Source organism: Notothenia coriiceps, unplaced genomic scaffold (assembly GCF_000735185.1).
Source record: "Notothenia coriiceps isolate Sejong01 unplaced genomic scaffold, NC01 NC01_scaffold00036511, whole genome shotgun sequence".
NCBI lineage: Eukaryota > Metazoa > Chordata > Actinopteri > Perciformes > Nototheniidae > Notothenia > Notothenia coriiceps.
The window spans coordinates 47,217-55,998 of NW_011369212.1; positions in this window are offsets into that span (position 1 = coordinate 47,217).

Genomic DNA, 8,782 nt, shown 5'->3' on the forward strand with positions numbered 1-8,782 from the left:
GCGAGCCCAGTCACGTGGGCGTAGTAGAAAATCGTCCAAACGGCACCAGACTTCAGACTATCATTAATGGTCCGGCCCTCAACAGCTCTCCGCCAATTATGGGATGTCACCATATGCCGTTTCCATGGCAACGCATGCCTCGCCATAAAACACAATGTTGTCTTAAGTCAATGGAAAATGGTCCCAACTGCACCAGACTTCAGACTATCATTAGTGTTCCGGCCCAGAACAGCTCTACGCCAATTATGGGATGACATCATATGCCGTTGCCATGGCGATAGATCCCTCGCCATGAAACACGGTGTTGTCCTAATTCAATGGAAAATCGTCCAAACGGCACCAGACTTCAGATGATGGCTAATGGTCCGGCCCTCAACACCTCAATATGACAATATTGAGTATTCCCCAAAAGCTGTTGCCATGGCAACACACCCCTCGTCGTTAAGCACCATACTGCTATAAGTCCTGTGTAAATGGTCAAAAACTGTTCAAACTTTACATGTGTGCTAACCGTCAAGCCCTCGAGACATATATGTGTCAGTTTTGAGATNCAGCCCTCAACACATCTAAGCATATTATGGGGTGTCATAACATTTCGTTGCCATGGCGACAGATCCCTCACCATTAAACACAATGTTTGTGTTACTGCTGTAACTCAAAGACATTGTCCGATCGGCCTGAAACTTCCCACGTTTGCCAACGGCCGAGTCCTCGAGACACCTAGACACACACGTCGACGTGCGGACACGTCGAAGACCCGCTCAACGCTGCTTGCAGCTTTAATTGTTATTGAATGTAGTGCTTTTCAGAACAATTATGACTCAGATTACTGTCACCCAAAGAAACTTGCTACTGTGAGGCGAACCTACCCATTAATAAGTGATTGTGTGACAGCCGCCCACCTTCATATCACAGGCTTCCTGCAGACTGAAGAGTGGGACTCCTGGCTCAGTAGAGCTTTATGACTCACCCGTTTCAACTGCTTAACTTAAAATTGCAAATTTGAATAGTCAAACTTTTTGTTTTCTTTCTGTCTTTTGTCAGCCAGCAATCTGAACATTGATGCAGTTTTTCTGTCCATTTGGGGATTTGTTTTGCATGAATAAATATGAGTTGTTGATTTCTTCATGCATGTTAATATGTTCAGTTTTATTTAAAATATAATAGAGATTTTTTCGATAATTAAAAATAATCTTAGGTGGAAACAGAGGCTTCTTATTTCCTCTGAGAATGAGACATGAGGCTTTTATTTTTTGCATTGACTACTGTACAAAAAATGTACAGGTTTTTGGTTTTTCAGTGGAGGGTGAAAAAGGCAAAGAGGGGGAGGGAGTGTGTGTGCGTGTTTGTGATGTGAAAACCTTTTTACATAACCACATTTTTCCTGAGAAGACAGCTTGTTTGGTTTTAGCTATTGCAATGCCAAGAGTCGAACAAATGTTTATTAACTGAACCCTCAGCTGCCATTCTGTTATCCAAAGTCAATACGACCGACAATCAAATCTGAGTTTCTTGTGGTTTTAGCTGGATTCGATCCATTTGTCTTTAAGGTTCAGCAAAAATGTGGTTTTGTAATGGAATGAAAGTGTGAAATTAAGTCTGTAAAGGGAGAGAAAGGTCTTCCTTTTCACACAGCTGTCAAAAGAAGCAGGCAACTTAATGCTAACGTTCATCGCTTTTGTCAGCTGAAAAGATACTTACCAATTTAACTGATTTTATAAAGTGCATCGCTAGCATCGGTTTCTAGCTGATGGTACCTCGTGAATATAATATAGCCACGCTGTTTCCCCAATGTTCTTTTACTTGCATTACCAAAGACACTTGTATGCTTGTTGTTTCGATCTCTGTAGGACAGATGCTACATGAAGTTGGATTACTGATTAGTCTGATGCTTTTCCTGAGGTTCTTCTTTTTGTTTCCCCTGTTAAAAATATATTTTAGAAGCGTTTCCTCATCCAAATTGAGTGTCATAGTACCAAATTACATTTTTAAAGCCCAATATCACAGGTTAAAAACGTGCAACATCCTTTACCGCTTACAGCACCCATTGACCTCAGACCCATGCAGTGGACATGTCAAATACACCCCCCTTTTAACAAAATGAACAGGGGACAAATGTAAGACATCTCACAGAGAGCAACTGAGAGGGACCCCCGTCCAAGAACTGACAGACATGCAATAGACGTCATGTTGACAGAATAAACAACAATTACATAATTACATCAAAAACACTCTGGGGAGTGCCAAGTTAGTAACATGCATTGTGAGACGGTTTGTATGATTGTTGACCTTCTTGAAGCAAATTGGTAATTGATGATAATTGATGAAAAAAACATTTAGTAGATATTACAGGTAATACAAGTCAGCTCACAGACTCCCCAATCTCCTCCATACAGTATCAGTTAGACTTTTGTCAGTGCAGAAACATAATCACAGTTATATTAAAGAAGGGGACTTCCTCAACTGCCCCCACAGCAGTACAGTGAATGGCAGCAGGCTATTAATATCCTGGAGTGGTTACAGAAAATAAGCACAGCTGCCAGCAGAACTGTCCTCTGAACAATAGCCTCTTATGTGAAGGCACTGCTGTTTGTGTCCTTCTGTAACTAATGTTCACGGGGGTTCGTGTGCTGTTTGTCTATCTTTGTATCAAAAATAGATATTTATTGAACGCAACCTTGCAAAGAAAGACAGTATTCACGGGGGAATGCCTGAGTGTCCTATTTCTCTTGGCACACAGTGAGGCGTTTTGGATAAAGATTGATGTTGCCGAAGTATTTATACTGTAGGGTGGCGTCCTTTCATCCCTTTATTTTCTTTCCTCTGTACTCTTCCTATTGATGCATATTTGCAAGGAACTGGCCATAAACACCCCATATAAATATGGTACAATGGTTTTGACACCCAAGCTGTCCTGTGGAGATAAGCTCTACCTTATGCACATATCACACCGTACAGCTTTCCCTTTAAACCACATTAAAGAATCCAGTGTGTGCCACAAAATATATTTCAGGATTTTCAATTAGATGTACCATGGTTGTAAAATGTAACTTATGAGGCTATATTGTCCACTGCTGTCAGTGTAATTTGTATCCATAAAGGGTGTTTTTTTATATCATCAATGCAACAAAGGGTTTAGAGGGATAGACTTTTAAAGGCAAAACTGTTTGAAAAAAATATCTGTTTCTGTAAATTCTCCACAGCGCTGATAGACGACATTTCTGGGTGCTTTGTTTACCCCGCACCATATGATGTTACATAACCAAGGCTGTTGCCGTGGAAACGCAAAGACTCCACCCCTCGCCCAACCACTCTTAGACGCTCATACATATACACACACACACACACACACACACACACACACACACACACACACACACACACACACACACACACACACACACACACACACACACACACACACACACACACACACACAGCTCAGGCAACAGGACTCTCTGTGACCACATGTCTTGACTGGTTGATTTAACGCTTGCTGATATTTCTATTAACGAGATAGCCCCTCTCTGGTATCCTGGAAACGTTTTGCCTCAGATATATTTGACAGTGTCCATGAGAGGAAACATCTCCGCTATGATGATGATTTGCCCCGGTGTTGATAAACAAATTAAACATTCACCACATTGTATTACCTGTACTGAAACAATCCCGTTATTTATTGCCCATACATCAAAGCAGAGGCCACAAAAAAAGAATGTGATGCAAGCTCTCGTCCAGCTTACGCAGTATAATGTACATGTTGTCAGTTGCTGAATGGCAAGAGTCTGAGTCAGTTTTCATTACTTTGAGTGAGCAATCAGCGCCACCAGTTGAATTCAAGGTCAGGGAGGCACTCCTGCCTTCCTGAGCCGCACAATAACAACCCCAGGCATCCCCGCACAAGACCTGTCTCTTTGTGTTGAAGGGTACAGCCCTGAGTACTCTGTCAGCTCCTGACACCGTCTTATAGCTCCATTCACACACCATCTGACAGTGCATCAAACCAGCTACTATCTAGGTGGCAGAAATATAAGCTCTGAGCCTTCCACCGCAGCAGTTTGTCTGCAAATTGATCAATTAAAAGTCAGAACGATTATTTTTCCCATCTCCAGTTGGGAAAAGTACAAGAAAGCACATATTTGACGTGAATGCCAGTCACAAGATGTAGCTTTTACAAAAGGCACTCTTAGTGGTAGAAATCCAAATCTGAAACTTGTCTTGTCACTTTAATCCAAACTTAAACATAACAACTATGAAATGGATTGCCATGAAATGTTGTACAGACATACATGGTCAGCAGATTATGAATCCTAGTGACCTTTCAGTTTTGTACAGACAGTAAAGGTTTTTAGAGGTTAAACTAAAATGATCTCCTGAAGGAATGATCCCCATTGTCAACTTATGTGGTAATGAGGTTTAAAAATATCTTCTCCCAGAGGAGGAACCTTGTATTTTTACAAGTAACTAGTTGTCCAATGCTATGATCAACTATAGACATTCGCATCAGCCTCAGTTATACTTTGTTCGGTGTCAATCATCAAACCCCAGCATGCACTATATATAAAACATTATACCTGCCAAACATTAGCAGGGTAGCATTGGCATTTTGAGCATTGAGATGCTAGTTTAAAACACAACCGCAGCTGATGCAGTTTTAAATGGACTTCAGTAGTGTTTCCAAATAGCAAGGTCCAACTGATTTGCTTTTTTCTCAGCAAATTAAATCAGGTGTGGAAAGGTATGTGTGTATAACCCGTTCACATATTAGTTGCATTTTTCAGTGCTAGAGAAAATGTTCTCATACATATAAAGAAATCAAACAATAAACTCTCAAGGTCATGTAGAAGTCTTCAGGCATGTTGGGATTTAAAAAAAAACATTCCCAAAGCAGGCAGCTGGCACAGATCCAGAGATACTTGTGTGTGTGTGTGTGTGTGTGTGTGTGTGTGTGTGTGTGTGTGTGTGTGTGTGTGTGTGTGTGTGTGTGTGTGAGCAGCCGTGGTTGCTGGCATATGAAGGGAGAACATTTATTGGAATTCCCATGTTATCCATCAACGGTGACATCATCCATCAACATTTTATATGTAGATTTAGTTTGTGTTAATCTTCTTGGTTAAAGCTGTAATCCACTCAAGCTAAAGCCACTTTTAAGGCACAACTTTAAACACTAAATCCACATGCTGTTCAATGCTTAATCAGTGGAGCAGAAGTGGAAAGATTTTAATCCCTGGTGAGGAAATCACTTTGCCAGCTTTGAACGCAGCACTTCTTCTCGGAAAGTAAAGCTGAGGTAAACATTGTTTCTGTACCCCGATCAATCCCAGTGGTTCCATCTAGCTTTCTGTGCCCTGCAAAATTAGCCCTTAGGAAAGAAAATCCTTTTTTACTGTTCCCATGTGACCCACATATTGTCCGGAGGGGAAAAAATCAAATGTTATTTAAAACCACTCTATAAAGCATGGCCAACCTCTTTGCCCGGCGTTGATTCACTGCCACAGACTGCCAATGGATTTTACTACAGTGCAGCTGAGTTTCCATTCAGCTGCAGACCAGGGTACCACACCGATTCTGAGCTGTGACTACATTTCCAGGGCATGGTTTGAGGGAGGCCAGACTTAAAAGTCCTGGATCCTGAAGGAGAGGAGTGTTTTAAGGGAGAAGCCCGGTGTGTAGTCAACATTTCCAGTGACATTACCACATAGGTGGAAAAATCCCTGCTGCTGGAAGGCAGGCTGTGCTAATAAAGGAAAATGTGTCTGCTTATATGACAGTAAATATAAATTACGAGAGGAGAATTGAATAATTCCATTCCAGGGTGGAGTCGAACAGTAAAGTATCCTGTATTATTGTTGCTAAAGAAATCTATAGCAATGCTGAAGAAACTATAACCATAGTTACAATTTTGGAAGTAAAACCTCCAAAACTGGACATGGTTTTATTAGGATTTGTTTGTAAAATCCTTGCTAAATTAGCTAATAATTGGTTCCAACTAATAGATTTTCCCCGGCTACAGAAATAATGTTAATTTAAGGCACAAAATAAACTTTTCAGATCCAAAACTTGAAGAAAATACACATGAACCCCAAGAAGATGGAAATATTATTGGCCACATTTCCAAGGCATGCTTAAAAATATTAAAATCCCAACATAAGTGTCACAGACTTTGTGCTCAGTACATAACCGACTAAATCTACAATGGGTCCACATGGCTAAAATCTGGAGTTTTATTATTACTAAATTAAAGTTGCTTCATCCATAGCTTTTCAGTTGGCAACTGTTACAACTGGCAGTTCATCATTTAAAAAAATGATGAAAGTGTGGAACTACACCACAGAAGACATGTGCAGCTGTGGATCAGTGCAGACAATGTTCCACCTACTGGAATGTGCCGATGCCCCCAGGTGCAGTCCAGAAGACCTGGCAGAACCTACCCCATCAGCTGTGGCCTGTGCCCGATACTGGCAGAACGACATCTGAGATTGCTACGGATTCGAAGAAGAAGATTTAAAAAAATGTCCTCTTTAGATGCAAATGATAAACTTGACCTCCAATTAGCAGAATTAACATAGTTTCACATGAGATTGAACGTATGCTAACCTAGCCAATGCTAGGTATTCTGAGATTATTAGCATAATAATACTTTTTTCATTTGAGTGATATTTATCGTGAAATATTTTTAAAATGTTTTTAGGTGACATTATTGTTAAGCAGCATAATCAATTGTCAGGTGTGCTGTGATGACACAAATCCTCCTGTAATTATTCCTAAACCAGTCATATGCTAGCAAGCTAATGCCAAGGCTTTGTCCGTTGCTCCCATTAGCTACATACTGTAACTTTTGCCCAACAGTCTGTACATTCAAATATTCACTGATATTTAATCTTTATACAAGAACTACCTTATGTGGTTCAACCCATTTTATTCCAGTAATGAGCAAAGATTCAAATTCATTACACTTGTTTTTGTTGGTTCACTTGGTGGATTTATTTATTATATGATACTTAAAAACCCAGGATCTTCAGTATATGCTAAAAAAAAAGTGCAGATTCTTCTGGGAAAACTCAAGTAACACTGAAACAGCTTTTGTGTCCTACTTCTTTAAAAAAAAAAACAGCATGAAAATAAATGTATATCTTACTTTATGTTTCAAGTATGATATAGCTTCTAAAAGTTATCTTAATGAGTTTCTGTATGCTTCTGAATAAATGTATCAGTCATCATTATGTAAGATTTTTGACACAACATATCTATTTCATCTTTTACATTTAGATGTTCATGGTTTGTTTCCACTTTGTTTGCACTCTGAATGCCTGGAAAACATTTTCGGGAAAAAGAGGAGGAAAAAAAGCAGAGGGGAAAGAATCATGTCAGCTGTATTGTTGCTACTTTTAGATCCTTCACTGGAAAATAAAAGAGGGCAGGAAACAAAGAAACTGACTGGGTTTGTTTGGAAAAATGCTGCACTAGACGAAGAGGGGAGGAGAAGCCGGATGCAGCTCCCCTGATACTTTATACATCAGCTTATTTATGGGCTACACACAGCACTTAATAACCCTTCACTGTCCCTGTGAGCGAGGGCCCTGGGGAGCCTCAAAGTGGTCCAACGCCTGGAGCAGAGAGCAAAGAGACCCAGAGGTCAGCATGTTGGGGGATCCTCAGTATCCAATATATTGATCTATTAATTGTTGTCTGAGTGCTTGAAGGTAAATTATTTTGTATCCTTCTTGTGTGATGTTTTTCACCTCAGATCCACATTGACCATTTGGTTTGTCTTATAGTTAAATGATGATTACCTTGGCCAAGTAAGTCATGTTTACGGTTATGGTCGTCTTTGATGGTTTGTTTGTCTATTAGTCGGCATGATCATGGACAAACTACTAGCATGCCTTTCGTGAACATTGGTGGAAGGGTGTAGCATGGGTCAAAGAACCCATTACATTTTCGAGCAGATCCAATCACTCACTCAGATAAATGTGATTGTACTCCTTATAATGGACAGCCTTGGCGTCGGCCTGCCCTACGAGTTACAATTATATGATGATGAATAATTATGTAGTTAGGCTTTGGTATCAGTCTTATTAAGTATGTTTGAAATTGTTATCACCAATTCAATGGCAGAGATTTTTGCAAAAAAATGATGCCAAATTGGACAAGAAATATCTCCAGTCAAAATATCAGATATAAACAAGTCCCATCTTTATCTGGAGGATAATATAACTATGGTGAGTTGAATGTCAAAGATAAAACCTGGCCAATTCATATCAGAATCAGAAACGGGTTTATTGCCAGTTAGTTAGGTTCACACGTACGAGGAATTTGACTTGATGTCATAGTGCATATAAACATATAAAACAAAACAAAAAACACAGATAGCTAAATATATAAAGAACACTGTAAAAGAATATATAGATAGATAAATTAAAGTGGACCTATCATGCTATATTTGAACAATATATTGTAGGGCCATACCTATATAAAGTATATAAATATAATTTTTTTTTCAAAATACCAAACAGATCCTGCATTTTAGCCATGCCTCATTTCACTCTATTGGCTCTGTCCAGCCCTGTTTTTACAGGGGGCTGATTCTGTGAGCTGCAGCTGACCACGCCCCCCTGCAGGAGAGGGGAGCGTGCTCTGAGATCAGCTGCTAGGCTGCAGCGGGGGGAAGAGGGGGAGAAAAAGAGATCTCCGTCCTCCGTGTTTTATTCTTATATGATTATATAGAGTCATTATTCATTTGTTTTAAAGCTCAATAAATAACAAAGAAGACCTTTTACCG